This window comes from Bactrocera latifrons, unplaced genomic scaffold, assembly GCF_001853355.1.
Source record: "Bactrocera latifrons isolate USDA-ARS-PBARC rearing strain unplaced genomic scaffold, ASM185335v1 scaffold_679, whole genome shotgun sequence".
NCBI lineage: Eukaryota > Metazoa > Arthropoda > Insecta > Diptera > Tephritidae > Bactrocera > Bactrocera latifrons.
The window spans coordinates 80,167-86,385 of NW_017537355.1; positions in this window are offsets into that span (position 1 = coordinate 80,167).

A 6,219-nucleotide genomic window follows, 5' to 3' on the forward strand; every position below is an offset into this window, starting at 1 on the left:
AAAAACGATATGCTATAATTATAAACAGAGATTTTCTAAGCAAACACGTGCACGTAAGACGGATGTGTACTGAGCGAAATACGCAAAAGATAAGCCGAAACACGTCTACACAGAGCGAGCTTTAGTCGATGACTGTGGAGTATTTTTAGTTTATGTGAATTATTTTTGGCTGTTTTTAATTTTCGTTTGTTATTAATACTCACATAAACCCTTGTAATATAAGCCTTGAATTCTACGTATAATAAATTTTTTTATTATTGTATTAAAAACTGCATTGTAATGAACACCTTAATATTGATAGAATTGCCGTTTAGTTATTTGTGACGCTCACAGTATGTGGACCTCATTTCTTATAGTTGACATTTACCGAAAATATCGGTCAATGTGAGAGATATATAATTGAAATTTGGAGAGAATTCTTTCCTGGTAGTATCACGTGTGTACTTTACAAATTGTTTTAATCGGGTCAATACTTCTCTTAGCCCCCTTATACCTGATGTAGATATTTTCTTACTTCCATGTGATTTCATTCCACAAGTTATCCTAATAAAATTAAGAGAACGTGCTTTTCTAAAAACAGTGCTTATTTTGTCTTGAAACTAATGAAATCGGGTAAAAACTTCCACTAGACCCCATATAATTAAGGAACATTATGTACACTCCGAAAGAATTCTGAAAAAACAAAAGAATTAAATATTAACAAGTAAGAAAGGCTAAGTTCGGGTGCAACCGAACATTTTATACTCTTGCAACTTACTGGAATCAAGGCCAGCGAAGTAACTTACGCTCTAAAACGTCCTTCGACCTATGGTACGAACATATTCGACTTAAGATTTGTTAAAAAAAGCAAAATCATTATACGTAAACATTATGCAAAATCAAAGTTTTCAAATTTTTTATCTGGAGGTGCCCTTTGCTACATTAATCCCCAGCGTCACATTAGAGTTCTATATCCTAATTTAGTGCTTAGTGATGGCACTTTGTAGGTTTTCGGTTAATGGCGATTTGTAGGCGTGGAAGTACTAACTTGAATTTGTTTTTGTACTCATTATGATATCTTAATTTCTACTCAAGATAAAGCTTGCAGGGACGGATGGATGGACAGTCGACCGGATTTCAACTTTTCTCGTCACTGTGATCATTTGTATATAAATGACAATATATCTCGTTTACTTTTGTATGATACGTACAATCGTAAGGTTAACAAAACTATAATATGGTACTTTGTAGCAACTGGTCGCAAGAGCATAAAAAGCTAGAAACCACTTTGAGATCTTTTAAACTGGTTTAAATCACCCGTTAAACCAAATATTATTAACCAAATGATGTTGCTAAGGCGATATGAGAATGCGATCACAATTTGATTTACGTTTTTCCAACAGGTTCAGGAAACCTGTATCGAGCTCATCCAGGATTTATAAATTTTCAAAATAATTTAAGGTATCCTTAAATGAATATTTATACCTAATGTATCCCAATAACCCAGAACCAATGGACTGAGATCAGACTTCACAAGTCTTAAATACRCAAGTATTAAAGAAACCCAGGCCTKTGCAAACAAGCCAACCACAAATTAGGAGTAGCAGGTATAATTGRCAGGTCATATATCAACCAACCAGTATACCAAAGGGAATAAATGAAAGTGTACAAATAAGTACATAACCTCGTCCAAAGTACAAAGAATAAAATATATTGAAGAGAACCTTTTTTAAGGCTAATATTTAGTATCAAAAAAGATAAGGGACAACCAGTTCATATAACATATACGATCTGAAATTTTTGGTTGGGCCGTCATAAAATATTTTTAAAATAAAAACTTATTCAGGAACATTTTTATGAAATTCCTAATTGAAATCGGTGCCGCAACCTATATCCGAAATAGCAAATTGATGTATGGGAATGATAAAATTGAAAAATTATGTGGCAGTAAAATAAAAGAAGGTAATGCGGAACAAAAACCTTCATAGCGTCCAATAGGAATTCGTGGAATCAAGCATTTCGTCCAATTGTAAATCCCTTTCAAAATCTTGCATTATTCGATAGTTGACTGATTGTAGTCGGGTTCCATACACAGTTTTCGCGTATGCAGATTTCGAAGCATAATATTGACAGATCCAACTTTGAGAGGCAAATGATGCGGTGGCGTGCCAGTCAAATCCACAGGAGATTCAAACCTCCCTGAATTTGTCTTTGAATCGTCCATTTGAAGTCAATAACATCGGTATTTTTGGAAGCTGTTCGGATAAATATTCGTGATTAGTTCGTCTTTCGTTGAAGTGAATTGACAAATGGTAGGTGGAATTGATAGCAAACTACTGGAAGTATCAACTGGAATTTGCCCATATTTTGGATATGGAGCTAGTTTTTAGAGAAAACTTCTGTGGCGCTATCTCATTGTAGGAACACTCGCATATTCATGGTCAATCGTATGGTTTTCACGTACCGCCATGAATAGGATGCCTTGAGCTATGCATTCAATTCATCCGCCGCTGTTGATTTCGGAAGTTTTTGTCGAAAATAACCAGCTAACAGTATCATTTCAACAACATAGCGACGATTATTATTCCGCTTCTAGAGACCGTTGTAAGCCATTGTACACTCATCCAAAACTATCTCTTTACAATTCTTCAAAGCTTTGGCTATAACTGATTGCTTTGAAATGTTGCAATGGTGTGTTATTGATTTGCATGTTTAACGGAAGCTTCAGGGCCAAATGTGCCGTTCTTCCACCTACTAATAGCGCTCGCAAACTGGCGCAAGTTGAGAAAAAAGCTTGTTAATGTTGTTGCTAATGGTGTTTTCACTCGCTGCATTGCATTCTATAGATTGAAACACACTCTTTGGTCATTCTCCAAATTAACTGCGAGATACACAACAGTCGGTAAATATTTTAAAAAGCGCTTCATATCAGTTCAAGTATCGACCCATTTGATACTTGATGATCTCCTCTCATTCAAGGCCAGTAACCGCCATGTCGCTTCTTTTGGTGACGTACTTGCAAACGTATAGGAACGATTTCACTGAACTGCAATACTCAACATTGATATAAGTTTGAATATGAATTAGACAACAGTAGCGAATATGGTACGATCCATCTGTTATCAACTTCGATATTCACTTCTCTAAATTGAATGCTGAATGTTCTGCCATTGCCGTCTTGTGAGCGACGCCGATAGATGAATATCCATCGTTTCCGAAAGAAGGGACGTGGATAGTCTTTCGTGCATTTAGTGTCAGACATACGAAACGAAGTAGGATAGTTGTGTTTTCTAGGTCCATTAAAAATATTGGTTTTCACCACGTCAAACCTCTTGTTTTTTGCTGCGCGATAAAGTCCATCAAACATCGTAGCTGTTTTGTGAAAACTCGTGCTGTGACATTTCTTGCTAATTGATCGCGATTCAATAATTTCGTTATTTGTGGCCATTTTGCATTGCAAGTGAATGTAATAAGCAAATCGGCTCGTCCATAATTCCGCTAGTACTCATGTATGTATCTTGGGCTGCCAATGCATGGTGATGGCAAAATCGTGAGTCACTCAACTGCTATTGACTGCATCTCGAAGTGAATCTATGTACTCTCCAAACCTGAAGGTACCGTTGGAAAGAGGAAGTCCTCCTGATTAAAAAAAAATATATATAGGTACCGCAAACGCTTAGCTTAGGAGATCTTCGACCTTAAAGTTCAAAAATTCGCAAAATTCGTACATTTCAAGACACTATTTCACCACATTAAACACGCTTTATTCACATTTTTCACTTCAAAATAATTAAATTACACTATAAACTTGTAAACAACTCCATATCTTACACTTTTAGCAGGTTTTTACCTAAAAAATTTGCATTTAAAAACTACATTTTACACTCGTTTTAACCCCATTTGTTTACCAAAAATTACGACGAAATGGAGCGCTGCCATGCGATGATAAGGCAATTCGCTGAAATTCCTTTTTTCGCAAAAATTCCTCTATTCATGCCTCTCACCAACAAATATAACCACTTTATATCCAATAGTCATATTTTAAATATAAAAATTGATGTATCGTCACCTAAAATGTAAAACAATGTATAATCAAAAATAAATGGAAATTGCTGACCGATATAATAACTAAATTTTATCCATTTTATAACGATAATTCAAATTTTATTTTAATATGGGTACATGGTAACCAACAAATATAACTACTTTATCACAAAAACTCAATATATTTTTTTATTTTTAACGCAGAAAGGAGTATTACGCGAAAGTACTTCAGTCGCCCCAGGTATTTGCTCGGTCAGGGTTATTTTTTAAAGCGCGGCCGAAGGCCGCCAACGCAGAAAGGAGTGCTCCGCGAAAGTACTTCAGTCCACCCGGATATTCGCTCGACCAGGGTTATTTTTTTAGAGCGCGGTCGAAGGCCGCTAACGTAGAAGGTTGTATTAAGCGAAAGTACTTCAGTCATCCCGACATGATATTATATAAATTTTATAATACTATATTATCATAGAGTTTTAATTATATGTGTTTATTAAATATAAATCACATATTATACATATACATACTATATGTAAAATGTATAATATGTGGAAAAAGTTTTCACAACTCAATTATAACTTAAAAAATGTTAGAAAGTATTTTTTATTATAATTAATGTAGAAATCACGCAAAAAAACAAACAAAGATAAGATGAAGTTGGCATATATCCGTACAATCTCTCTGAGTCCCAGAAGATTTCGTATAGGGCGACTCCGATGCGACAAAAATAAACCTAGCAGTAAAGAAGTTACAGAAATAGTTGCAAAAAAGGTTGAAAATACTTTCAAAAAGTAATCTATTCCGATAGTTTCACACACCAGAGTTGTACAAATGCTCACCACATACCATACGAAATTTCTGACTCTTAAACAAATGTTTTGAAGGAACCCAATAGGTTTGAGCTCTAAAAGAGACGACTTTGTCTCTTCTGCCGGAAAATTATTTGATATCGCTGCTTTTAAATGCATTTATTTTTCTTCTTGCACTTGTCAAAAGGAAAGGAAAGTTCCTATCAATGAACAACCATTTCTCTTGGAGCAGAGAACCAGGACGCATTGGAAGTGCTGATCTACCTGAAACAAAAAAGATTACAAAGAAAAATGAACGTAAAGAAAAGCTTTCAAAACGTCATTCAAAATCAACACTTACCACAAAAGTATCAGCTAGAACACGTGACTATTCAGATCAGCCAGACTCTCATACAGACGACAATAATGTAGGTGCGTCGCACATGGATTCTTCCAAAAACAATGCTGATGATGAATTTTCTCTTCCTTGATCTAAAACCAAACAAAACACACTAGTATTAGAACAAAGCAAAGACAATACACTTACACAAGTCAGCAAAGGGGAAAAGTACTACCGTGACACTGTCAAAGAGGAACATATTTCTCTTATAGCGGAACCTGGTTGTCATTACTTTGGCCACGTCACCTCTCCTTCCGGGACAGCTGAGAATGAGACGCAAGCTTTATGGCAACATTTACAAGACAATTCAGTTGATGTGGAACATGTAGAAGTTGTCGGAGCTGATGGCACCAACACGAACACAGGTTGGAAAGGTGGAATCATTCGGAAACTAGAAGAAAGTATATTTAGGCCATGATAGTGGGTTGTTTGTCTTCTACATTTCAACGAACTTCCATTTCGTGCTCTTTTCGAATACATAGATGGTGTATCAAAGCGTTCAAATACATTCTCTGGCGACATAGGTAAACTTCTCCCTGATTGTGAGAAGTTGCCTGTTGTCAAATTTGAAAGTTTTCCATCCTGCCAATAACCTTCTGATTTTATTAATCCGACACAACTTTGCACAGACGAAGCTTATCTCTATAAAATATCAGAAGCTGTTATTTCCGGTCAATGTTCCCCAGATTTAGCGTCGATGCATCCAGGTAACATGTAAAATCTCGCTGGCTCACCTGTGCAAATAGAGTTCTGAGATTATACATTTCTACTGACAACAAAGGAAATAAAGATTTATAAGATTACCTTGACTGTTCCACCAGTTCTTTGTTCAATTTCTAACGAAGAACTCATAAAAGGGCTGTCGGGTGACACTGCAGAAGTATGGAAAATTAGTGAATTCTCCTCTCACACCGTGGCAGCGAGATAACCGTCAAACTGGTGACAGAGGCATCTTCCAAAGTTATTGGCCCCCAATCTCGTGATCGTTTTATACGCTCTACACTGAAATCTAGG